This window comes from Hylobates moloch, unplaced genomic scaffold (assembly GCF_009828535.3).
Source record: "Hylobates moloch isolate HMO894 unplaced genomic scaffold, HMol_V3 SCAFFOLD_7, whole genome shotgun sequence".
In the NCBI taxonomy this organism is placed as follows: Eukaryota; Metazoa; Chordata; class Mammalia; order Primates; family Hylobatidae; genus Hylobates; species Hylobates moloch.
Window position 1 is genome coordinate 48651697 of NW_026652282.1, and position 27497 is coordinate 48679193.

The 27497-nt window shown below is 40.5% G+C and overlaps 1 protein-coding gene across 2 annotated transcripts in view; it reads right to left on the reverse strand.

Moving 5' to 3' along the window:
* Positions 1-26677: 26677 nt before the first annotated feature.
* Positions 26678-27497, reverse strand: part of FAM104B (family with sequence similarity 104 member B) — a 45798-nt gene continuing 44978 nt past the window's right edge. Inside the window, exon 6 of one of the 2 annotated variants that reach the window (XR_009214356.1) lies at positions 26678-26698. The gene's annotated coding sequence lies outside the window, so the exon portion shown is untranslated. The remainder of the gene's footprint in view (positions 26699-27497) is intronic. The other variant, XR_009214357.1, reaches the window with a different exon arrangement.

The following is a 27497-nucleotide window of genomic DNA, read 5'->3' on the forward strand; positions in this document are numbered from 1 at the left end:
TTTGTTTGTATCCTCTTTTATTTCATTGAGCAGTGGTTTGTAGTTCTTGAAGAGGTCCTTCACATCCCTTGTAAGTTGGATTCCTAGGTATTTTATTCTCTTTGAAGCAATTGTGAATGGGAATTCACTCATGATTTGGCTCTCTGTTTGTCTGTTATTGGTGTACAAGAATGCTTGTGATTTTTGTACATTAATTTTGTATCCTGAGACTTTGCTGAAGTTGCTAATCAGCTTAAGGAGATTTTAGGCTGAGACAATGGGGTTTTCTAGATATACAATCATGTCATCTGCAAACAGGGACAATTTGACTTCCTCTTTTCCTAATTGAATACCCTTTATTTCCTTCTCCTGCCTGATTGCTCTGGCCAGAACTTCCAGCACTATATTGAATAGGAGCGGTGAGAGAGGGCATCCCTGTCTTGTGCCAGTTTTCAGAGGGAATGCTTCCAGTTTTTGCCCATTCAGTATGATATTGGCTGTGGGTTTGTCATAGATAGCTCTTATTATTTTGAGATACGTCCCATCAATACCTAATTTATTGAGAGTTTTTAGCATGAAGGGTTGTTGAATTTTGTCAAAGGCCTTTTCTGCATCTATTGAGATAATCAAGTGGTTTTTGTCTTTGGTTCTGTTTATATGCTGGATTACATTTATTGATTTGCGTATGTTGAACCAGCCTTGCATCCCAGGGATGAAGCCCACTTGATCATGGTGGATAAGCTTTTTGATGTGCTGCTGGATTCTGTTTGCCAGTATTTTATTGAGGATTTTTGCATCAATGTTCATCAAGGATATTGGTCTGAAATTCTCTTTTTTGGTTATGTCTCTGCCAGGTTTTGGTATCAGGATGATGCTGGCTTCATAAAATGTGTTAGGGAGGATTCCCTCTTTTTCTATGGATTGGAATAGTTTCAGAAGGAATGGTACCAGTTCCTCCTTGTACCTCTGGTAGAATTCGGCTGTGAATCCATCAGGTCCTGGACTCTTTTTGGTTGGTAAGCTATTGATTATTGCCACAATTTCAGAACCTGTTATTGGTCTATTCAGAGATTCAACTTCTTCCTGGTTTAGTCTTTGGAGAGTGTATGTGTCGAGGAATTTATCCATTTCTTCTAGATTTTCTAGTTTATTTGCATAGAGGTGTTTGTAGTATTCTCTGATGGTAGTTTGTATTTCTGTGGGATCGGTGGTGATATCCCCTTTTTCGTTTTTTATTGCATCTATTTGATTCTTCTCTCTTTTCTTCTTTATTAGTCTTGCTAGCGGTCCATCAATTTTGTTTATCTTTTCAAAAAACCAGCTCCTGGATTCATTAATTTTTTGAAGGGTTTTTTGTGTCTCTATTTCCTTCAGTTCTGCTCTGATTTTAGTTATTTCTAGCCTTCTGCTAGCTTTTGAATGTGTTTGCTCTTGCTTTTCTAGTTCTTTTAATTGTGATGTTAGGGTGTCAATTTTGGATCTTTCCTGCTTTCTCTTGTGGGCATTTAGTGCTATAAATTTCCCTCTACACACTGCTTTGAATGTGTCCCAGAGATTCTGGTATGTTGTGTCTTTGTTCTCGTTGGTTTCAAAGAACATCTTTATTTCTGCCTTCATTTCATTACGTGCCCAATAGTCATTCAGGAGCAGGTTGTTCAGTTTCCATGTAGTTGAGTGGTTTTGAGTGAGTTTCTTAATCCTGAGTTCTAGTTTGATTGCACTGTGGTCTGAGAGACAGTTTGTTATAATTTCTGTTCTTTTACATTTGCTGAGGAGAGCTTTACTTCCAACTATGTGGTCAATTTTGGGATAGGTGTGGTGTGGTGCTGAAAAAAATGTATATTCTGTTGACTTGGGGTGGAGAGTTCTGTAGATGTCTATTAGGTCCACTTGGTGTAGAGCTGAGTTCAATTCCTGGATATCCTTGTTAACTTTCTGTCTTGTTGATCTGTCTAATGCTGACAGTGGGGTGTTAAAATCTCCCATTATTATTGTGTGGGAGTTTAAGTCCCTTTGTAGGTCACTGAGGACTTGCTTTATGAATCTGGGTGCTCCTGTGTTGGGTGCATATATATTTAGTATAGTTAGCTCTTCTTGTTGAATTGATCCCTTTACCATTATGTAATGGCCTTCTTTGTCTCTTTTGATCTTTGTTGGTTAAAGTCTATTTTATCAGAGGCTAGCATTGCAACCCCTGCCTTTTTTTGTTTTCCAGTTGCTTGATGGATCTTCCTCCATCCCTTTATTTTGAGTCTATGTGTGTCTCTGCACGTGAGATGGGTTTCCTGAATACAGCACACTGATGGGTCCTGACTCCTTATCCAGTTTGCCAGTCTGTGTCTTTTGATTGGAGCCTTTAGCCCATTTACATTTAACGTTAATATTGTTATGTGTGAATCTGATCCTGTCATTATGATGTTAGTTGGTTATTTTGCTCGTTAGTTGATGCAGTTTCTTCCTAGCCTCGATGGTCTTTACAATTTGGCATGTTTTTGCAGTGGCTGGTACCGGTTGTTCCTTTCCATGTTTAGTGCTTCCTTCAGGAGCTCTTTTAGGGCAGGCCTGGTGGTGACAAAATCACTCAGCGTTTGCTTGTCTGTAAAGTATTTTATTTCTTCTTCACTTATGAAGCTTACTTTGGCGGGATAGGAAATTCTGGGTTGAAAATTCTTTTCTTTAAGAATGTTGAATATCGGCCCCCACTCTCTTCTGGCTTGTAGAGTTTCTGCTGAGAGATCTGCTGTTAGTCTGATGGGCTTCCCTTTGTGGGTAACCCGACCTTTCTCTCTGGCTGCCCTTAACATTTTTTCCTTCATTTCAACTTTGGTGAATCTGACAATTATGTGTCTTGGAGTTGCCCTTCTCGAGGAGTATCTTTGTGGCGTTCTCTGTATTTCCTGAATCTGAATGCTGGCCTTCCTTGCTAGATTGGGGAAGTTCTCCTGGATAATATCTTGCAGAGTGTTTTCCAACTTGGTTCCATTCTCCCCATCATTTTCAGGTACACCAATCAGACGTAAGTTTGGTCTTTTCACATAGTCCCAAATTTCTTGGAGACTTTGTTCATTTCTTTTTATTCTTTTTTCTCTAAACTTCCCTTCTCTCTTCATTTCATTCATTTCATCTTCCATCAGCGATACCCTTTCTTCCAGTTGATCGCATCTGCTACTGAGGCTTCTGCAATCTTCACGTAGTTCTCGAAACTTGGCTTTCAGCTCCATCAGCTCCTTTAAGCCCTTCTCTCCATTGGTTATTCTAGTTATCCATTCTTCTAATTTTTTTTCAAAGTTTTTAACTTCTTTGCTATTGTTTTGAATTTCCTCTCGTAGCTCAGAGTAGTTTGATCGTCTGAAGCCTTCTTCTCTCAACTCATCAAAGTCATCCTCCGTCCAGCTTTGTTCCGTTGCTGGTGAGGAACTGCGTTCCTTTGGAGGAGGAGAGGTGCTCTGTTTTTTAGAGTTTCCAGTTTTTTTGCTCTGTTTTTTCCCCATCTTTGTGGTTTTATCTACTTTTGTCTTTGATGATGGTGATGTACAGATGGGTTTTTGGTGTGGATGTCCTTTCTGTTTGTTAGTTTTCCTTCTACCAGACAGGACCCTCAGCTGCAGGTCTGTTGGAGTTTACTAGAGGTCCACTCCAGACCCTGTTTGGCTGGGTGTCAGCAGCGGTGGCTGCAGAACAGCGGATTTTCATGAGACCACAAATTCAGCTGTCTGATATTTCCTCTGAAAGTTTTGTCTCAGAGGAGTACCCGGTTTAATGAGGTGTCAGTCTGTCCCTACTGGGGGGGTGCCTCCCAGTTAGGCTGCTCAGGGGTGAGGGACCCACTTTAGGAGGCAGTCTGTCTGTTCTCAGATCTCCAGTTGCGTGCTGGGAGAACCACTACTCTCTTCAAGGCTGTCAGTCAGACAGGGACATTTAAGTCTGTGGAGGTTCTTGCTGAGTTTTTGTTTGTCTGTGCCCTGCCCCCAGAGGTGGAGCCTACAGAGGCAGGCAGGCCTCCTTGAGCTGTGGTGGGCTCCACCCAGTTCGAGCTTCCTGGCTGCTTTGTTTACCTAAGCAAGCCTGGGCAATGGCGGGCACCCCTTCCCCAGCCTCGCTGCCGCCTTGCAGCTTGATCTCAGACTGCTGTGCTAGCAGTCAGCGAGACTCCGTGGGCATAGGACCCTCCGAGCTAGGTGCGGGACACAATCTCCTAGTGTGCCGTTTTCCAGGCCCGTTGGAAAAGCGCAGTATTAGGATGGGACTGACCCGATATTCCAGGTGCCGTCTGTTTCCCCTTTCTTTGACTAGGAAAGGGAACTCCCTGACCCCTTTCGCTTCCCGAGTGAGGCAATGCCTCGCCCTGCTTCGGCTCATGCACAGTGCGCTTCACCGACTGTCCTGCACCCACTCTTAGGCACTCCCTAGTGAGATGAAACCGGTACCTCAAGCAGAAATGCAGAAATCACCCGTCTTCTGTGTCGCTGGGGCTGGGAGCTGGAGACCGGAGCTGTTCCTATTCGGCCATCTTGGCTCCACCCTGGTTGTGGTTTTGATTTGCATTTCTCTAATGATCAGTGATGTTGAGCTTTTTTCATATATTTGTTGGTTACATGAATACTGTCTTTTGAGAGAAGTGTCTGTTCATGTCCTCTGCCCACTTTTTAATGGGGTTTTGTTTTTTTCTTGTAAATTTGTTAAAGTTCCTGTAGTCTATGGATATTAGACCTTTGTCAGGTGGGTAGATTGCAAAAATTTTCTCCTAATCTGTAGGTTTTCTGTTTGCTCTGTTGATAGTTTCTTTTGCTGTGCAGAAGCTCTTTAGTGTAATTAGATCCCATTTGTAAATTTTTGCTTTTGTTGCAATTTCTTTTGGCATTTTCATCATGAAATACTTTCCCGTGCCTGTGTCCTGAATGTATTTTCTTCTAGGGTGTTTAGAGTTTTGGGTTTTACATTTAAGTCTTTAATCCACTTTGAGTTAATTTTTGTATAAGGTGTAAGGAAGGAGTCCAGTTTTAATTTTCCGCATGAGTAGCCAGTTCTCCCAGCATCATTTATTCAATAGAGAGTCCTTTCCCCATTGCTTGTTTTTGTCAGGTTTGTTGAAGATCAGATGGTTGTAGGTGTGTAGTCTTATTTCTGAGTTACCTATTCTGTTTCATTGGTCTATGTGTCTCTTTTTGTACCAGTACCATGCTGTTTTGGTCACTCTAGCCTTGTAGTAAGTTTGAAGTCTGGTAATGTGACGTCTCCAGCTTTGTTCTTTTTGCTTAGGATTGTCTTGGCTATATGGGCTCTTTTTTTTTTTTTTTTGGTTCCATATGAATTTTAAAACAGCTTTTTTTCTAATTCTGTGAAGAATGTCAGTGGTAGTTTAATGGGAATAGCATTGAGTATATGAATTATTTTGGGCAGTATGGCCGTTTTCACAATGTTGATTCTTCCTATCCACACACACAGAATATTTTTCCATTTGTTTGTGTCATCTCTGATTCCCTTGAGCAGTGGTTTGTAGTTCTCCTTGCAGAGGTTATTCACTTCCCTCGTTAGCTGCATTCCTAGGTACTTTATACTCTTTGTAGCAATTGTGAATGAGAGTTCATTCATGATTTTGCTCTCTGCTTGCCTGTTGTTGGTGTTTAGGAATGCTAGCAATTTTTGTGCATTGATTTTGTATCCTGAGACTTTGCTGAAGTTGCTTATCAGCTAAAGAAGCTTTTGGGCTGAGATGATGGGGTTTTCTAGATATAGGATCATGTCATCTGCAAACAAAGATAATTTGACTTCTTTTCTTCCTATTTGAATACCCTTTATTTCTTCCTCTTACTGATTGCCCTAACCAGAACTTCCAATACTGTGTTGAATAGGAGTGGTAAGAGAGGGCATCCTTGTGCCAGTTTTGAAGGAGAATGCTTCCAGCTGTTGCCCATTCAGTATGATATTGGCTGTGGGTTTGTCATGTATCACTATTATTATTTTGAGGTATGTTCCTTCAATACCTAGATTATCGAGAGTTGTTAACATGAAGGGATGTTGAATTTTACCTGAAAAATCTGTTTCTTAAGATTTCACCCCACTCCCCTACTCCTTTCCAAGATGGGGAAGGGGTATGGTGTGGGAAAAAGAAAGAGAGATCAGCCTGTTACTGTGTCTATATAGAAGGAAGTAGACATAAGAGACTCCATTTAGTTCTGTATTTGAGATGCTGTTAATCTGTGACCCTACCCCCAACCTTGTCCTTGCAAGAGACATGTGCTGTGGTGACTTAAGGTTAAAAGGATTTTGGGCGGTGCAGAATGTGCTTTGTTAAACAAGTGCCTAAAGGCTGCTTATGGTTAAAGGTCATGACCATTCTCTTAAATCTAGAGAAAAAGAAAAACATTTGTCTCCTGCCCGTCCCTGGGCGATGGAACATCTCCACGTAAAACCCTTTGTGTGCTTTGTTTACTGAGTAAGGAGAAAACCGCCTTTAGGAATAAGGTGGGGCTTACTGGAGCAATACTGCTAAAAGGTTTATGGAGATGTTCGCATATGCATCTCAAGGCACAGCATTTTCTTTTAAACTTATTGATGTTACAAGGATTTTTTGTTCATATGTCTTACTGCTGATTTCCTCCCTACAATGATCCTGTTGTCCAGCCACTCCCTTATCTTTTTGATGGTAAAGATAATTATCAATAAATACTAAGGGAACTCAGAGGCCGGGGCCGGTGTGGGTCCTCTGTAAGCACAGCACCGGTCCCCTGGGCCCCGCTTTTCTTTCTCTACACTTTGTCTCTGTGTCTTATTCCTTTTCTCAAGTCTTTCGTCCCACCTAACGAGAAGCACCCACAGGTGTGGAGGGGCAGGCCACCCCTTCAGTATGGTTTATGACTTTTGTATAGAGATGTGAGAAGGGGACGCCTTCTGGATGATAAGGGAAAATTCTTATATTTTGGCCCCAAAAATAAATTTAGGTTGAGGCAATAATTTACGTAATTCTTGTTAGTTCTGAGAGTACATAAAAGCCAAGATAAATTGTTACTTGGCTAATAGCTTCTTTTTGTTTCTTACTCTCATTTATTATGGTTAATTCTTGAGCCAGGAGAACAAAAGGAAATGACCAACAAAATAATTTCAAGGCTTAGATAGGCGGCAAGACAAGAAAAACTACTCCTTTTATTTTAGTGGGGAAAGTCAGAACATTAAAAAAATGAATGAATAGGAAAATGGGTGATTGTGACAAATGCTACAAGGGAAATATATTGTTTCATTACAAATTACTACACATTTAATGGCTTCAAACAACACCCATTTATTAACTGACAGTTGTGTAGGTTAGAAGTCTGGTCCACCGTCATTGAAATCAAGATGTCCACTTAATGTGTTCTTATGTGGAGCTTGCAGTCTTCTTCCAAGTTCATTCCTGTTATTGGAAAAACTCAGTTCGTTATGATTGTACGTTTAAAACTCAGTTCATTGTGATTGTAGGACTAAGTCCTCAGTTCCTTGGCCGTCATCTGGGTGCTGATTTTAGCTTCTAGAAGCTATCCACGTTCCTTATTAGGTGGCCTCTTCCATATTCAAGCCTGCAATGGTTCCTCAAGTTTTTATGCTTCACATCTCTCTAATTTCCCCCACTGCCACCAGCCAGAGAAAACTCAGCTTTTAAAGGACTCACCTAAAGAGGTCAGGCCCACCCCGAAAAAATACACGTTTCAAGGTCAACTCACTGGGGACTTCAATTACATCTGTAAAATCCCTTTATAGCAACATCTAGATAGGCATTTGATTGAATAAACCAGGAGACATGAATCTTGAAAGGCCATCTTTAGAATTCTGCCAACACAGGAAATAATTGAGTAAAAGGACAGAAAATAACTATCGAGGGGACAGTGTATCATTCAGGACAGACTTGCTTATGCTACAGAAACAAACCCGCAAAGCTCAGTGGTAAATAGATAGGATTTTTCTTAACCACAGTACATATACATCATGAGACAAGAGTGGTAATGTGGTATTTGTAGTTATTTAGGTACCATGATTAACAGAACAGCCACCATCTTGAATATTACTGGTCACTGTGCAAGAAGAAAAGAGAATGCTCTGGAGTGTCTTGCCCTAGAAATTAAATACTCGATGTCAGATAAGATATGAATTACTTCTGTTTATGTAGGCCACAACTAGTTACATGACACTACCCAGGAAGTGCAATTATATAGCTTCATAGAAAATATACTAGAAATATTTTATGATAATTATAAATGACTACCACCTGCTGAAAATATTTTAGAGGTATGTCAGAGAAGTGTTCTCTAAGTAGATGACAATTAACCTACCTCACAGAATGCCTAGAGTTCATTTATTGCTAATGTGATAGTACTTGATACTCAACAAAGTGTAACTACTATACCTGTTATTAATAATTAAAAATAATATATTAGTAATGAATGACCATAGCAAATCCCTCTGCATGAATTCACTAGGGTTTGTGACTGTTGTTCTACACTTTGACCAGAAGCATCTAGTGGTTGTGCATTCTCCAAATGATTTTCATTCATAACAAAGGTTCGATAGACTCTTACTCCCTCAACCTCAAATCTGCCATCAGAATGGGCCTGCATTCCATAATTCACTGAAGAGATACTTTGTTATAGTCCTGAATAGAGATTGTGGCTGGGGCTGGGACCAGGGAGCTGGGGAGGTGAGATCTGATGGCCAGAGACTGAATGAAGGATGTTGCCGAAGAAAATGTTATGGAGGAGGAGGCTGATGCCCACAGAGCATCCTTAGGGAAATGGTAGAAGTTTTCACAGGAGATTTTGTGACTTTTTGCTGTGGGGTCTGCAGCATCAGTGCTCTTTCCTGCCCTGACAATGTCCCCTCCCCCAGATGATCCTACCTCCAGCCCTCAGTAATTGTTTGCTCATTTAGGTCAGTGTCTGTGTGTCATCCAAGTGGTGGGTGTTGTGTAATAGATTCAGTGCTGGGAAGAGCTACTGTTTACTTAATCTACTGGGTTCCCAAGTGTTTTACATGTATTGTCTCACTTAAATCTCACAATGTCCATGTAGAGTAAGTATTTCCCTTATCTCTTTTATACAGATGAGGAATCTGAGGCTCAGCATGGTTAAGGGAGACGACAATCTCACAGCCTGTAGAACCTGTAGAGCTTGGAGATTAGGAAAGTGGACTCCTGGGTGGAATACCTCGCTCTTCTTCTTAGAAGAGCTATGTGATCTGGAGCTAATCACTTAATATCTAAGCTTCAATTTCTTCACCTATAAAGTGGGAATAAGCAGCACATCAAAACATTCAGTCTGTTTTTCTCAGTGCACAATGTTGCACTTTGAAATCTATCCTGCTGCAGGTTCTCTTTGTCTCACTCTCCCTGCCTTCCCCCTACATACACAAGCCTCTCACAACAGTGTGTATGCTAGTGTAGGGAATACTGTGCTTGACCCCGCAACATCCATTGTATTCCAAAAATCTTTTCATCTCAGACTTTAATGGTCATCCTTTCTATCTTCAGAAATGGGTATGTGACCCAGTGTTGGCCTAGGTGAAAGAAGAAAATATATCCTGGGGACTCCTGTGAAATAATTTTTTGCTCCTAGGAAATATCACACACACAAATTCCTCTTTTGCTTAGGGATATAAACATTTTAATCCATGAGGCCTGGAAAAATTACAGCTATCTTGAGACCACCTGGAGGTTTAACCCAGCATGTAAAAGGGTAGAGCACATGGGAAAGAACTTGGGTACATGACGACATCTTTAGTCCCTTGAAATGTCAAAGGAGGATTAGAGTACTTAGCTTGAAGATCTGTTGGGAGACTCAGGTGAAATAATGAGCATAAGACCTGCAACTCTTCTTGGAAAAAGGAACAGCCAGCTCCTTTGCCACTCAAAGACTTCATAACTGGCTTCATCCTCTAGCCTTGTCTCTCCATCCTCTTTCATATTTACCTATTCATTCATTCATTTAATGAAATAAGCAGGCAGTGAGGGCCTGTGCTGCACCATGGCCTGCTCTAGGAATAGGGGATAAAGCAGTGGCCACACCAGATAGCACATCTGCTTTACTGGACCCCATGTTCCTTCATAGAAGAGAGAGTGTATACTAATAGACAAATATAAACATGATGGAAGCCTAATGGGCTTGTTTTCTGTAACTTTTTCCCGTCAGGGACCATGAATAGTTTTGTGTGTAAGGACCGAGAATCTCAAGGTGCATGTAGAATTGGGGCTACTCAATTACATGTCTCATGCATTGATTGGTTCTTTGGCTAAACAGCAGGCTTTTCTTGGGGCTTTCTTTTTTCTGCAACCATTGGGTTCTCTGGATTGCCTGCTTCTCCAGTTTCCATTGTGGAATATATAAGGCAGTAAGAACACCCAGGGCATGAAGCAGAAGGAAACAGATTCCTCCACCCACAGCATGAATTTCTGCATGTTGGTGCTAGTGCCTCAGCTTAATAGATACAGGAGCTTTCCATTTGGTCTGGTATCTCTTGTGTGGGAGTGGTAATAGCATGCTCATGCCTGCTGCATGGATCTCATGGAATCATTGGGTTAATTAAAAATTGTTGAGGGTGTAGGTATTTAACTTTGTTTTTCATGACAAATAATTGGTAATCACTCATTAATCATTTACCTTTTTCTGAAAGGTACTCAGCATTATGTGTGTTTGTATGTGTGTATGTGTGTGTATATAGATCTTTTATATATGTGTGTGTATATATGTTTATATACATATATAAGGGATGTGTATATATGTACATATATAAGGGATAATCTGCATGTCACATATGTATAGCTATAAGACATGGCCGGGCGCGGTGGCTCACGCTTGTAATCCCAGCACTTTGGGAGGCCGAGGCGGGTGGATCACGAGGTCAGGAGATCGAGACCACGGTGAAACCCCGTCTCTACTAAAAATACAAAAAATTAGCCGGGCGTGGTGGCGGGCGCCTGTAGTCCCAGCTACTTGGAGAGGCTGAGGCAGGAGAATGGCGTGAACCCGGGAGGCGGAGCTTGCAGTGAGCCGAGATTGCGCCACTGCACTCCAGCCTGGGCGACAGAGCGAGACTCCGTCTCAAAAAAAAAAAAAAAAAAAAAAAAAAAAAAAAAAAAAAGACATGCAGATTATATATATATATACACACACACTATATATCTTTTATGTGTGTGTATATATGTATTATATGTATTGGAGTTTGACAAGGAACTGGGTGAGCTGCAGGTTAAATTATGTGTGTGTATATGTATATTATATATACATATAAACACACACACATATATAAAAGCCATGCAGATTATCCCTGTGTCCTCTTCTCTGACTGTTCTTCCCATGGCCCTCCTTTGCCTGAACTTGACTACCCCACACAGACTTGCCTTCAATATTTATGCCCCTTGGTTGTTCTTTTCAGACTAGCTTACTGAGTAGAAGCTTACCATGTCCAACAGGATCCTGTTGTTGTCACCCTGTCGTCTTCTGCCTTCTGTTCAGCCCTCATTCCTGCTCCCAGCCGCACTGGTGTCTTTGTAGCGTCTGTGCTATGTCAGGCAGGCTCTGCCTGTGACACTTTTTTCAAACTGTTTCATCTGTCTAGAAAGTTCTGACCCCATGTATCTGCTTGGCTGACTCCTCTACCCTTTCACATCTTCGTCAAAATGTCACTTTCTCAATGCAGCCTATCCTGGTCACTCTGTGTAATAATTTAATCTGCAGCTCACCCAGTTCCTTGTCAAACTCCAAATTTCCCTTGCCTTGCTTGACTCCCCCCTTTTCTACAGCACTTACTTTCTAAAATACCGTGCAATTTGTGAATTTAGCACACTGATTGGTTACAGTCTTTCTTAATATCACCACCTTCAGAATCTAAGACATTGCTTGAAAGCTGGCAGGTGTCAATGAATGTTTGTTGAACTAATTGATCTTTTGGAAGTAGCATAAATAGGAACATCATTTCCATTCCTGTCAGGAGATAAGATGGAATTTACCTCCGTAGGCACAATATGTGTGACTTTAAAAAAAATTACATACATTGCAAATCTGTCTAGTCAGCTATGAGGTGTTCAATGGCTAGAACATGAGAAATTTTTCTATGAAATTCCACATAGTAGCTGGCACAGTTCTCAATATAGTGTGAAATTTATGGTACCATTTCCCAAGTCTCAAACAGTAAATGACATCTTTAGAGTTGATGCTTCTGATGCCTAAAAGTATTTTTCATTTAATATATATTTTGGTTCAAAAAGTATCATTTGATAAATGCAATGATAAACTATTGTGAAAACCATACTATGGGATATCTTAAATATCACAGTAGGTGTAATGGTACATCTAATAGTTTGTACTATTCTAAGAACTTTTTTCTATTTTGTTTCATTTGATCATCATGTCAGACCTTCCAAAAATACCATCTGTACCTTCATGATATCTTTTTTTTTTTTTGAGATGGAGTCTTGCTCTGTCACCCAGGCTGGAGTGCAGTGGCGTGATCTCGGCTCACTGCAAGCTCCACCTCCCGGGTTTACGCCATTCTCCTGCCTCAGCCTCCCGAGTAGCTGGGACTACAGGCACCCACCACCACGCCTGGCTATTTTTTTTTTTTTTGTATTTTTACTAGAGACGGGGTTTCACCATGTTAGCAGGATGGTCTCGATCTCCTGACCTCGTGGTCCGCCCGCCTCGGCCTTCCACAGTGCTGGGATTACAGGCGTGAGCCACCACGCCTGGCTATTTTTTTTTTTTTTTTTTGTATTTTTACTAGAGACGGGGTTTCACCGTGTTAGCCAGGATGGTCTCGATCTCCTGACCTCGTGATCCGCCCGCCTCAGCCTTCCAAAGTGCTGGGATTACAGGCGTGAGCCACCACGCCTCCATGATATCTTTAGTAAGAGGATTAAGAGATATATAACTAATTTAACATACTAGGGAGCATTTCTTACACTTTATTGACATAATTGCATTTAGTTCATATAGCTGAAGTCCTCTGTGTTTGGTAATATTACAATTCCTTTTTCTCAGATCAGAACGCTGAGACACAGAACTGGTGTAATTTGCAAATGATTGCAGAGTTTTAAAATAGCATACAAGGGATTAGGATTCATGGAGGTTATTTTGGAGTATAATAAAATGCATCCTTAAAAAATCTACCTTGCTCATTGTGTTAGTAGGGATGATTCTGAATGAAAGTAACAGAATATTCCTACCTAAACTGTTTCAAGCCACGAAGCAATTCCTATTCATTAACAAAAAAATGAGTAGAGTTGAAAAAGAGTGGGTTTTGATGGTACAGGTATTGGAGAGGTCTACAAAGAGTTCCAATGAGATACCAGTAGATATCTATTAGAGCAGCTGAATTGGCTATTATAAATGAGAGCAAATGTCCACAAAAAGACTTCTTCATAGAAGCTTTGTTTGTAATAGCCCAAATCTTAGCGCCAACATGTCCACCAAGAGGTGAATGGATAAAGAAACCATGGCATATCCATACCATGGAATGCTAATCAGCAACTTTTGATACACACAACAAACTGTATGGACCTTGAGGGCATTATGCTGAATGGAAAAGGCCAACCCCAAAAGGACACATACTGCATGATTCTTTTTTAAGCAACAGTCTTAAAATGAAATGATTAGAGAGATGGAGAACAGTTGAGTTGTTACGTGAGCTTAGAGATGGTGCTGGGATGGTGGTGAGTGTGACTACAAAGGGATAGCATGAGAAAGATCTTTATGGTGATGAAACAGTTTTGTAATTTGATTGGATTGGTGATTACACATATCTCCACATGATAAAATGACACAGAACTACATACACGTTCCAATGTCAATTTCCTGATTTTGATACTATACTGTAGTTATGTAAGCTATAAATTGTCTTGGGGGAAACAAGGTGAAGGGTGTATTAGTTTTGCAACTTATTGTGCATCTATAATTTCAAATTAAAAAGTGAACACACACATAAGTATATTTCAACAGACCTAGTACTTCTTGGATCCAATCAATAAAGTGAAATTAAACCATTTAAAAAACAGGAAGTCAGAAACAATGCCTAGATGCTTTATACCTTATTGTCAACATGCTAAGGGAGGAAAGACTGAAACCTAAGGAGGGAAAATGACAGCTTGCACCATGAAAACAATATTACCAAGAGTATAGAATCATTGCTACCCGGTTGCCATTGCCAAACAGCAACTGCTTCCAGCATATGCCAGGGTGATGCTAAAATGCTGGAGGACAGATGCTGATGCCACAATTGGATTGAATTGCCAGCTGATGTGATTCTTTGTCATAAGACTGGATGCTGTTACTCCTCCTGACCATGTTTTCAAAAGGATTCCACTCAAGCAGTTGGTAATGTTGACGTTCATGACCCCATTTATTTTGATCTTCCTTTACCTGAGGATGATAATCTCAAGAGTTATTCTGCTTATGTTTATAGGAGCCTCTGAAATGATGCTTCTGTTCTGGGCTCTTCTTCTTTCTTTCCTGTGCCCTTTCTTGTAGGAGAGTAGGCTGGATAGTTCCAGGATTGAGCATCAAGTTATTGAGTTCTTGTGTTAGGTTATCCCAGGAAGAATGGGAGGTTACTTTCTTCCTGGTTGAGATCCCAGAAGTGTTTCCCATATACCCCTGACAGCAGTGGCATTCACATTTGAATCTCTTCTGATCTGTATCACATGAGAAGGAGGCTTTTGCTTTTCTGTCAACCTGATAAGGTGCCATGGGCTTGATATATCTCTGTCTCATGCATTCTACTAACTTTTTTTTCTTCTGGGGTAACCTTGAACTTTCCCACTGCTGATCTTCTTCCAGCTGCTCAAAGAAAAAAACATATATTAGAAACACAAAGATTGTGTTTAACACATGTTATGTTGCATATTATTCCTGGAATGCCTATAAACACACCTACACACATTTCAGGAAGAGTCCCTGATAATTTCAGCAACTGAAATCTAATAAATTTATTTAGTAATTTCTTTTGGTAAGCACTAACATAAGCAAATAATGTAGTCCAAAAATGGGAAATATTGGCTTTAACCCTATTTTATCCCCACTGGATTACACATGCCACAAGAAACCTCAGGATCACACGCCTTCAAGTGGAGAGTACATATCACAATTTCTAAAGGTACAAATACTGAAATCTTTTGCAGCACTGCTCCTCAAAAAGCCTACTCTTTGGCTTAAAAAAAAATCTCAGGCCAGGCATGGTGGCTCACGCCTGTAACCCCAGCACTTTGGGCGGCCAAGGTGGGCAGATCACAAGGTCAGGAGATCGAGACCATCCTGGCCAACATGGTGAAACCCTGTCTCTACTAAAATACAAAAAATTATCTGAGCGTAGTGTCATGCACCTGTAATCCCAGCTACTCAGGAGGCTGCGGTAGGGGAATTGCTTGAACCCAGGAGGCGGAGGTTGCAGTGAGCTGAGATCGCATCACTGTACTCCAGCCTGGTGACAGAGCAAGACTCCGAAAAAAAAAAAAAAAAAAAAAAAAAAAAAACACCTCAGACTCCCTCCATTAGTTTCATGTAATATGAGGCAGTCCTATCTCAATGGGCACCTTGAGATTCTTAGGCCTCACAAATAAATGTATTCCTGATCCTAGGAGGTAAGATATTAGGGACAGTGATACATTTACACTGCCATTTATTTGGACTGGAAGAATGAAAGCAATAAAAGCAAGCCCCAGCTAATTCAGCTCCTTATGACTCCTCTCTCCCTCAGCTACAGTTACTCTAGAGGGTTAAATATTCAATATTCCTTGGAACAAATATGTGCTCAAATTACTCATTACCTAGAGTTTCCTTCACCAGCCCACATCCTTTCTTAAGACAAGCAAAAGACTTGAAAAAAGGAAAATGAACTGAAAGAGAAAGTCATTGGCCACAGATTCCATTTGGTGGGTGATTTCCTACGTTTTACTCTTCCAGTCTTTTGCAAGATTTCCCTCTAATTCAGTCCTACACACACTTACTGAGTGCCTGTCTCATGACCTCCCCTGTGCCAGTGATACAGAGATATGTGACAGATAATAAAAACCACTTATTTAATGTAGCCTGTGGGCCAGGTACTGAGAGTTAGGAGTTTTAGATCCATTAACTTACTAATCCGCCCTGCAACTTACAAAGTAGGTAAGATTATTGTTATTCTGCAGATGAAGAAACTGAGGCTTAATGGCAGAATGACTTAAGTGTCAGGGCCAGGATTGGAATTCATATGTGTTCTATATTACACCAAAACCAATGTCAATAATAATTGTGAATCCAAGAGTAAAGGGGGCTGGGAATGAAAATGTAGTCAGGATTAGGTCATGGAAAGCAACAAATGCTGTGGTAAGAGTAGCAAAAAAGGCACAGACCATATGACAGCCTGGAACAATCTCCATCCAGCATGAAGCTGCAGTATCTCTGGGGACAGAATTGGGCATGAGCTCAACTGATCCAGATGATATATGGGTTATATATTTAGAATTGCTAGACATGGACACATGCATTGGGAGTGGGTGGTTCGTGTTCAGGATCCCAATGAAGTGGGTGATGAATGGAAGAAAAGCTGAGAACACTGCATTAGAGGAAGAAGTGGCTCTTGGCAAGACTCTCTAACTCTCTGAACCTGTTTTCTCCCTGTAACTAAAGAATAATAACTTCTGGTCTTTTTTTTTTTTTTTGAGACGGAGTCTCGCTCTGTCACCCAGGCTGGAGTGCAGTGGTGTGATCTCGGCTCACTGCAAGCTCCGCCTCCCGGGTTCACGCCATTCTCCTGCCTCAGCCTCTCCGAGTAGCTGGGACTACAGGCGCCCGCCACCACGCCCGGCTAATTTTTTGTATTTTTAGTAGAGATGGGGTTTCACCGTGGTCTCGATCCCCTGACCTCGTGATCCGCCTGCCTCAGCCTCCCAAAGTGCTGGGATTACAAGCGTGAGCCACTGCGCCCGGCCAACTTCTGGTCTTAACATGGTGGTATAGAAGCAAGCTGAATTCACTTTCCCCAACCTCAGCAAAATGGGGAGGAGGTGAAGTTGAAGTGTAGAAATTTTGTGTGTTTTTGCCTTCACTGGTTTCTATTATTTTTGTGATGTAAGTTGTATCGTTAAAATAACTTGTTATATCTATACAATTTTGTGTAAGCCTCATGACAACAATGGCACAAAAATCTATAATAGATTCACTAAAAATTAAAAGCAACAAAATTAAAACACACTACCAGAGAAATCATTTAACCACAAAGGTAGCCAGTAATAAGGGAAGAAAGGAAGAAAGGAGTCTCAAAACAACCAGAAAACAGGCAACAAAATGCCAGTAGTAAGTCCTTACTGAGCAATAACACTGAATGTAAATTGTTTTAATTCTCCAATTAAAAGGCACAGAGTGGCTGAATGGATAAAGAAGTAACACCAACTATATGCTGCCTTCAGGAGACTTAGTTCACCTATAAAAACACACATAGCCTGAAAGTGAAGGGGTGGAAAAAGATATTCCATGCAACTGGAAGCCAAAAAAGGTCAGGATAAGCTATACTTTTATCAGATAAAATAGACTACAAATGTAAGATTTTAAAAACAGACAAAAAAGATCACTATATAATGATAAATGGGTCAACTCAGCAAGAGGATATAACAATTATAAGTTTCTATGCACCCAACACGGGAGCTCCCAAGTCTATAAAGCACACATTAATCTAAAGGGAGAGATATACTGTAATACAATATTAGTAGGGGACTTTAACACTCCACCATCAGTAACGGATAAATGATCCAGATGGAAAATCAACAATAACAACAAAATCAGAGTTAAACTACACACTAGATTTAATAGGCCTAACTGACATTTATAGAACATTTCATCCAATTACTGAAGAAGACACATTCTTTTCATCAGCACACGAAATATTCTCCAGAAAACATCATATCTTAGGCCACAAAACAAGTCTAAATGAAAAAATAGAAATTATATCAAGGATCTTTTCTGACCATAATGGAATAAAACTAGCAATCAATAACAAGAGGAACCTTGGAAAATACACAAACACATGGAAATTAAACAACATGCTCCTAATTGTTTTTTTTTAACTTTGTGTTTTTTTTTTTACATACTTTAAGTTCTAGGGTACATGTGCACAACGTGCAGGTTTGTTAAATGTGTATCCTTGTGCCATGTTGGTGTGCTGCACCCATTAACTCGTCATTTACATTAGGTATATCTCCTAATGCTATCCCTCCCCACTCCCCCCACCCCACGACAGGCCCCAGTGTGTGATGTTCCCCTTCCTGTGTCCAGGTGTTCTCATTGTTCAATTCCCACCTGTGAGTGAGAACATTGCGGTGTTTGGTTTTCTGTCCTTGCGATGGTTTGCTGAGAATGATGGTTTCCAGCTTCATCCATGTCCCTATAAAGGGCATGAACTCATCCTTTTTTATGGCTGCATAGTATTCCATGGTGTATATGTGCCACATTTTCTTAATCCAGTCTATCATTGATGGGCATTTGGGTTGGTTCCAAGTCTTTGCTATTGTGAATAGTGCCGCAATAAACATACGTGTGCATGTGTCTTTATAGCAGCATGATTTATAATCCTTTGGGTATATACCCAGTAATGGGATGGCTGGGTTGAATGGTATTTCTAGTTCTAAATCCTTGAGGAATCGCCACACTGTCTTCCACAATGGTTGAACTAGTTTTCAGTCCCACCAACAGTGTAAAAATTTTCCTATTTCTCCACATCCTTTCCAGCACTTGTTTCCTGACTTTTTAATGATCACCATTCTAACTGGTGTGAGATGGTATCTCATTGTGGTTTTGATTTGCATTTCTCTGATGGCCAGTGATGATGAGCATTTTTTCGTGTGTCTGTTGGCTGCATAAATGTCTTCTTTTGAGAAGTGTCTGTTCATATCTTTTGCCCAATTTTTGATGGGGTTGTTTGATTTTTTCTTGTAGATTTGTTTAAGTTCTTTGTAGATTCTAGATATTAGCCCTTTGTCAGACGGGTAGGTTGCAAAAATTTTCTCCCATTCTGTAGGTTGCCTGTTCACTCTGATGGTAGTTTCTTTTGCTGGGCAGAAGCTCTTTAGTTTAATTAGATCCCATTTGTCAATTGGAAAAAACTACTTTAAAGTTCATATGGAACCAAAAAAGAGCCCACATTGCCAAGAGAATCCTAAGCAAAAAGAACAAAGCTGGAGGCATCACGCTACCAGAATTCAAACTATATTACAAGGCTACAGTAACCGAAACAGCATGGTACTGGTACCAAAACAGAGATATAGACCAATGGAACAGAACAGAGCCCTCAGAAATAATACCACACATCTACAACCATCTGATCTTTGACAAACCTGACAAAAACAAGAAATGGGGAAAGGATTCCCTATTTAATAAATGGTGCTGGGAAAACTGGCTAGCCATGTGTAGAAAGCTGAAACTGGATCCCTTCCTTACACCTTATACAAACATGCCCCTAATAATTGTTTACAATTTCTGGAAGCAAATACCAAAATCTATGGGATATGGCAAAAGCACTAAGAGGGAAGTTTATACCAATAAATGCTCCTGTCAAAAAAGTAGAAAGACTTCAAATAAACAACCTAATGATGCATCTCCAGGAACTGGAAAAGAAAGAACAAACCAAACCACAAATTAGTAGAAGAAAATAAACAATCAAGATCAGAACATACATAAATGTAATTGAGACTTAAACATGGAAATATATTCCGTGCTCATGAATTGAAAGAATTAATATTGTTAAAATGACCACATTACTCAAAGTAATTGACAAATTCAGTGCAATTCCTATCAAAATACCAATGACATTATTCACATAAATCAATATATAAAAATGACATTTGCACTCCCATGTTTATTGCAGCACTATTCACAATAGCAAAGCCATGGAATCAACCCAAGTTTTCATCAACAGATGAATGGATAAAGAAAATGTGGTACATATATACAATGGAATATCATTTCATTATAAAAAAGAATGAAATTCTGTCATTTGCAGCAACATGGTTGGAACTGTTTATGTTGAGTGAAATAAAACACAGAAAGACAATATTGCATGTTCTCATGTGAAAGCTAAAAAAGTGCATGTGAAAGCTAAAAAAGTGGATGGTGGCATGAAGGTAGAGAGGAGAATGGTGATTATGAGAGGCCATGAATGTTAAAGCGAGAGGCCATGAATGTTAAAGGGAGAGAGGGATGAAGGGAATATAGAAAATAAATGTATTCATCATCACTGAATTGTACAGGTAAAAATGATAAAGATGATAAATTTTATATGTATATTTTTACTTCAATTAAAAAAGAATAAAATCCACTATTTCTTGTTGCATTGTGTATGAGTGATTAGCACAGGGCCTGTCCATTTTAGGCTTTTTAGAAATAGCCACATTTTCCCTTCTAAAATTGATTCTAAGAAATAACTGACTGAATGTAAAAAGACTTATGATCGAAGATGTTTACACTAGCTTTTTTTTTTGTAATAATGGACAATGTATGGCTCTAGAGCCTGTGAACTTTCCATCACATGTTTCAAGTAAAGATGCTGACATTGCTGGGAACAACTGTGGAAGGTCACAGTGAAAGGTCAATTACTAGGGTGGGGTTAGTAGATAGATTTAGATGCTGGGCCAGTTTCCTGTTACTTGAAAATTATAAGCAGAAGCACTTAAATTTTACTAGAAGGAATATGAAGAAGGTGGATTTTAAATTTTCTGAATGGACCAATATTTAATTCTGGCTCAGAAAAGGGTACTTAAAAGTAGAATCTATTTGTTATACTTGATATGTCTGTCTGCTTGAAAATATTTGTAAAATATTTTATTTTGATTTTTAAACAGTATGGAAGTGCCTCAAAAAACTAAAAAAAAAAATAGAACTGTCATATGATACAGCAATTCCACTACTGTGTATACACCGAAAAGAAAGGCCCTCAATTAATGTTTATATCTGGAATGAAGTGCTTGGCACAGAGAGGGTGCTGAGTGAATTACAGCCTTTCTTATTGCCGCTTTCCTGGTTGATTGAAGCTAAGAGGAGAGGAGATAGTCGATGAGAGAACAGTACAAGTTGCCGAGACACTGAGGAAGGAAATTGCTTGGATGTGGTCAACAACATCCACCTAGTTGCCTAGACCAGAACCCTAGCAGTCGTTCTTGATTGAGCAGGTGCCACCCTTATTAGTCAAATGGTCCACACCCAGCATGGAGAGGAGCCCTGAGGCAGGAAGTGGGAGCCGGATTCCTTTGTAGTTTCCTTTATGCCACCTCATCAAGCCTCAAGTTTATAAGTGCTTCAAATTCCCAGTCACTCCCTGTTCTGTTGTATTTATAACAGATATTAATATTACCCCTCTAAACATGAATGCAATTCCAGTGCAATCTGATCATTCCCTCCTATTAAATGACTATCAAGAGTAATGACAATGATTATTATTTCCAATCACTATGTGTTGAACACATCAACACTGTAATATAAACTATGAACCCTAATGTATACAGGGGGAAAATGAAGCTCAGCAAGAAATAGTGGCAAGGCTAAAGAGCCAGTTAGTTGGAGAACATTGTGGTGGCATATGTACACAGTGGAATAGTATTCAGACTTTAAAAAGAAGGAAAGACAGAAATCTTGTTATATGCAACAACATGGATTAACCTGGTGGGCATTATGTTAAATTAAATAAGCTAGGCACAGAAAGAAAAATATTGCATGATCTCACTTACATGTGAATCTAGAAAGTTGAACCTAGAAGCAAAGAGTAGAATGGGGTTACCAGGGCTGGGGAGTGAGTGGGGAGATACTGGTTAAAGAATGCAAAGTTTCAGATAGGAATAAATTCAAGAGATCTATTGTATGCTGCTCTGTCTATGGAGTAGCCGTTCTTTTATTCTTTTACTTTCTTAATAAACTTGCTTTCACTTTGCACTGTGGACTTGCCCTAAATTCTTTCTTGCATGAGATCCAAGAACCCTCTCTTGGGGTCTGGATCCGGACCCCTGTCCTGTAACATATTTCTGGCAACCACAGAAGGGACTATAGTGCAGAAACCCTGACTCAACGGCTACCTTTGGGTAAGTGTTGGGGTCCTGTAACATCTTTCTGGTGAATCCTGAAGGGACAATACTGAAGAAACCACCCCCACCAACACAAAGGAAATAGAGTGCAGCACTGATTGGATGACTTTGGGTAAGTGGTGGGGTACTTGAGTAAAGAACGGGATTGGGTTAGAGGCCCAACTTAGGGGAGTTAGAGTCTCTCCTAAGACAGAGTGGGTTAGAGGCCCCTCTTAATAAAAGGCAAGGACGCTTGACTGACCTTGGGTTAGAGGCCCGACTTAGGAGGGTTAGAGTCCCTTCTAAGATTCAGGGGGCTAGAGGACCCTCTCGGTAAAGTCCCTCTCAGCTAAGAACGGGTTCGGCACTATGGAATGTGAACTGCTATTCTCTTTGGATTAATCTGCCTTGCACTCTTTGCTGATGGCTATGGGTGATAGGATTAGGCATGTACAGGATCGTGGGACATGGGAAGCTTTTTCCTCCCTAAAAGGGAAACTTGAGAGCTGATAGGATTGCTGGAAAAGATCCCTGCTCAACTGACAGCAGCCACCTGAACTTTTCAGTGTCACTGCAATGGGTGGGTCTTTCTCTGGCTTCCCTGATCATTTCGCCTTCCCCACCCTGCCACAGGCAATGCTTTTCTCTCTCTCCTTTCTCTTTCTTTTCTATTACTCAGGGCAACAATCTTGCCCAGAAACCACATGTTGAAACTCCTGGTCGGAGGTTGGATTAACAATGACAGGGCCCAACCAGGGACAAGTTTAAACCTTGCGAGTTTAATTGTGGGTGCTAACCAGAGTGGGTAATGTCTTTATTTTTTCACATGTATTTTGCTCTGGCCAGAAGAGAAAAAGATAATTTTCCTTTGTGTTGTGGCTTGGTGCCTAGGGCTTTGGTGTAGCCAGCTGGGTCACTAGGCCTGCTCAGGGAAAGGGAACTCAGAAGCCTGGCATGCCACCAAAAGGATAAGAATTTCTTACCAGTCAGATTTCTGGTGCTCTCTCTCTCTCTCTCTCTGTGTGTGTGTGTGTGTGTTTGTGTGTGTAAACTGGATGTTTCCCTCTGGTCAGTTATGCCCTTGGGAGCTTGACCTTGTAATGATGTGGCCATGCTTTCTCTTTTCACAATGGCGACCTGGGTTCAGGGTTCAATTCCCAGCTTAGGGGATGATCCTTTATCTTCTATCTGTCTATGTATTTATATGTATTATGTGTGTGATGTTTATATATGAAAGAGCTTTAGTTAGTTTGAAAATAAGAGCTTAAATCAAATATTTTATCAGGAAAGTAAAATGTGTACTGCCTTTTAGTTATGTTTCAAGAACTGTGGCACACTTGTTATTAAATTCTAGTCTCATCAGTTGTTTTTAAGTTTGTTTCTGCAATTTAGGCTAACCCTGCTTATGCCTGTAAACCAATCAGTGATCTCTGACTGCTGCTCAGAACAAACAATAGGGATGATGGGTAATGTAAAAATCTGGATCGGTATTCTAATTCTGGGCACATTACAATCAGCTAACAAACCCATATCAGCTTAATTCCAATAGTTGCTCAGTTCATGAAAAACTTTCTAATTTAGTTTACTTGGAATAACTTTACCTATTTTGCTTTACTCTTGTGGAATATATTGCTGTTATACTCTTTGTGTAGGAATACAGGACAAGCTTACTGAATGTTTTCTTAAACTAAACACATATTAATCTTCCAGATATCACCTCTTGTCAAAACTCAAGAGTCATAAATGGCCCTCAATATACTGATGCTTTCTAACTGAGCTCCTCTCTACCCTGAACACAAGAGACCCTAATAGTTAGGCAGGAATATTGTCGCCCCTGCTGAACCTGAAGAAGTTACAGAAGATGGATCTTCATCCCTCTACAACCCTTAGGATTAAGGGTTCTCTTATAAAAGGGAGGGGGGAAATGTCAGAGGCATATGAACCAGAACTACCCCATCTTGAATTGGAGCTGGGTAAAATGAGGCTGAAATCTACTGGGCTCCATTCCCAGGTGGTTAAGGCATTCTAAGTCACAGGGTGAGACAGGAAGTTGGCACAAAATGCACATCATAAAGATCTTGCTGATAAAACAGGTTGCAGTAAAGGAGCTGGCTTAAACCCACCAAAACCAAAATGGCAACAAGAGTGACCTCTGGTTGTCCTCACTGCTACACTCCCACCAGTGCCATGACAGTTTACAAATGCCATGGCAACGTCAGGAAGTTACCCTATATGGCCTAAAAAGGGGAAGCGTGAATAATCCACCCCTTGTTTGGCATATCATCAAGAAATAACCATAAAAATGGGCAACCAGCGGCCCTTGGGGCTGCTCTGTTTATGGAGTAGCCATTTTCATTTTCTTTTACTTTCTTAATAAACTTGCTTTCACTTTGAAAAAAAAAGAAATCTATTGTACATCATGTTGACTATAATAATGACAATGTATTGTATTCTTGAAAATTGCTAGAAGATTTTGTGTTCCCTCCACACACAAAAAATGCTAAGTATGTGAAGTAATGCCTATGTTAATTAGCTTGATTGAGCCATTCAACAATGAAGATGTATCTCAAAACATCATGTAAACCAGGCATGGTAGTGTTCCCCTGTAATCCTAGCTACTCAGGTGTTGGAATTCACTCAGGATGGTGGCAGAAATGTTAGGGAAAGTTATAGGGAATAGTCACAAACCTTTTTGGAAGGCCGAAAGTTTACATAGCTTGTAATAATTGTACAGGCTGAAGGCGGCTGGTTCTTACCTTAGGGCATTAGGTCATCGGGTAAATACTAGGGACAATAGAGGCTTCCCCAGTTAAGTCTGTTTATCCTACCTCCATTAACTAACCTTTGAGCCAGATGGCCCTCTTGGGGGCGGGGGGAGTGGGGAAGGTCAACCAGGGAAATTGCACCCTAATGGTATTTACTTCAGATCACAGTACCTGAGCTTTAATCATTCATAAAACTTCTCTCTTAATCATGTTAATTATCCAAAAGTGTGTTTACTCAAAGCTTCTGTTGTTAATTCTATTCCAAATAAATGCCTGAAGTGCGAGCTGCTGGGGGCCACGGCTGCCATTGTTTACAGGACTCTCCTTGGAGTCTGTGAGTGGCCTCGGACCCTCAGCTGGACTGGCGAAGCAGAATATCTGTGTGTCAATATATTTGATTCATCTGTTGCTGGGCCAGGGGTCTGCAAGGGACAGACTCTCTGCAGCTAGTGGCCCCGCAAAAGGAGCACTGCCTCACTCAGGAGGCTGAGGTGGGAGAATTGCTTGAGCCCAAGAGTTTGAGACCAGCCTGGACAACATAGTGATACTCCATCTCAAAAAAAAATCATGTTGTACTTGATAAATATATACAATTCTTATGTGTGCATTAAAATATATAAATAATTTTTGAAAAACAGCAAAACAAGATGTTCTGATGATACCAAAACTGGAGATTTAAGTTTAAATAATTTGTTGGGTGGAGTGATGGTGGCGGAGTGATGTGAGGAGAATGATGCCAAGGAAAATTATTTATAACTTATAAGCAACAGTTGGCATCAAACACCACTGCAGAAGTAGTAACACATCTAATGGTTTGAACTATTCTAAGCACTTCATATATCTTCTCTGACCTACTGGAATTTGACCCAAGTGTTTCTTAATTATTTTGTGCATTGATTTTCTGACCCTGAATAGAATGTCTATGCTTCAAAGACAGGGATTGTGTTGTCTTCTGGTTCTGGCTTTGCCCCAACAAATATCTAGCAGAATAGGTACAAAAGCATTTGAGCTTGTCAAAGAGAAGGGATAAAAGAAGATTGGCTAACACAATGTGGCTTCTAGAACGATGCAGTAGATCCCTTCAGAGCCACCTGATGTTAGGGAAAATACCCATACAACCCAGAGCCTCAGTCTCAGCTCCCCCACAATTCTATCTTGAGATCTCTCTAAAAAGTAAGCATATGTATACACTCACACCTCTTGTGTTGAGGATTATATGATGTAAGGAATATAAATGTTGGTGCTTGCAAGTGTAACCCTGACTCATGGGACCCTCTCTTAGCCCTTAACATCCATTCCTTAGAGGCAGTGGGGAAAGTCATCTGGAATGCAAGCTCTGGAGCCACAGCCTGGGTTTATATCCCAGATCACACATTCACAAGCTGTGTTTTTGAGCAAGTTGTGTGACCTCTCTGGGCCTTGGAAGCTCATTTGTCAACTGGGGATAATGATTGTACCTACCTTATAGAATTATTGGAGATGATTAAATGAGGTAAAGCATGTGAAATACTCTGCAAAGTGCCTGGCACACAGGACATAATTGCTATACTTCAGTTTAGGGCAACATATCATGATTAATAACATCTCCCCACAACATACTTGCAGCCTGAGTCCTCTGTTCAAGTTTAGGCCTTTGAATTAGGAGTAAATATATTATTATCCTTCCCCATCTCTCCCTGAGACGGGAAGAACCATTCAGGGTCACTTTAATTCTCAAACTCTCTGTTGAGATCCCACCAGAGGAACTGAGTTCACATGAACTTACCTGTTCAGAAGTCTTTTCTGGGTACACAAGAAGTTATTTTTTTGCTGCAACAGACCCCTGGATATATGTCATCAAAAACAGATTTTCCCAGAGTAGTACTTATTTTCTCATGAGGAGACTGTCCTTGTGACTGGCTGGGTACTTTCCAGAGGGCTGTATGAGGAAAACAGATTTAATCCTTTACATGTCATAAAAAGCAGGACACACATCTTAACCTTCATACCATTTTGAAATGGCGTAGTGGTGCTCTGGGCCCCATACTAGAGTCATAACAGTGCTTTTCATAGTCATCCCATAGTAGACACTGGAGAACAAAGAAAGAAACATGGAACATCTAAGCAAAGGACACCAGCACTAATGTGAAGGTGGAAGGTACTCGCACCTGCAGGCAGGAGCCTATGCTTCCAACTGCTTTCCATAGTGGGCAGTGGGGCCCCACTGCCTGCCCCCAATACTGTTCCTTCTTCAGTATCCCAACTTCTGACCTGTGAACTCAGTTCACATTTGGAATTCCCCCTTGAGTTACTGTGTACTTTTACAGCTCTCTTTTCCTATGCCTCTTTAGTGTTTGCTTGGGGTTTTCTCAGTCAATCTGATTCAGGAATTGCCCGTAACTTCTCAGGTCTAAGGTTCCTCTTCCTTATTTTGCAGTATAATTCTGATTCAAAGGTAAATCTCTATTCTGGCATGTTCTGAGACTTATGCCTGGAGCCAAAGGCTAGAGCCTCTTCTCAGGCCACCATCTGGATTCCACATCCAGGTGGCATGGGAACAGGGCATTTCTGAAAACCATTGCTAGAATGATTATGTTATGTGGCACTTTTGTATTTTTAGCATCACTGATGATCATCAGGAGCATGACCCAATTGATACACTGTAAGGTAAGACCCCTAGAGAATACTGTAACATATAGTCAAATATATATGTATATATAGTCAAATACATATATATA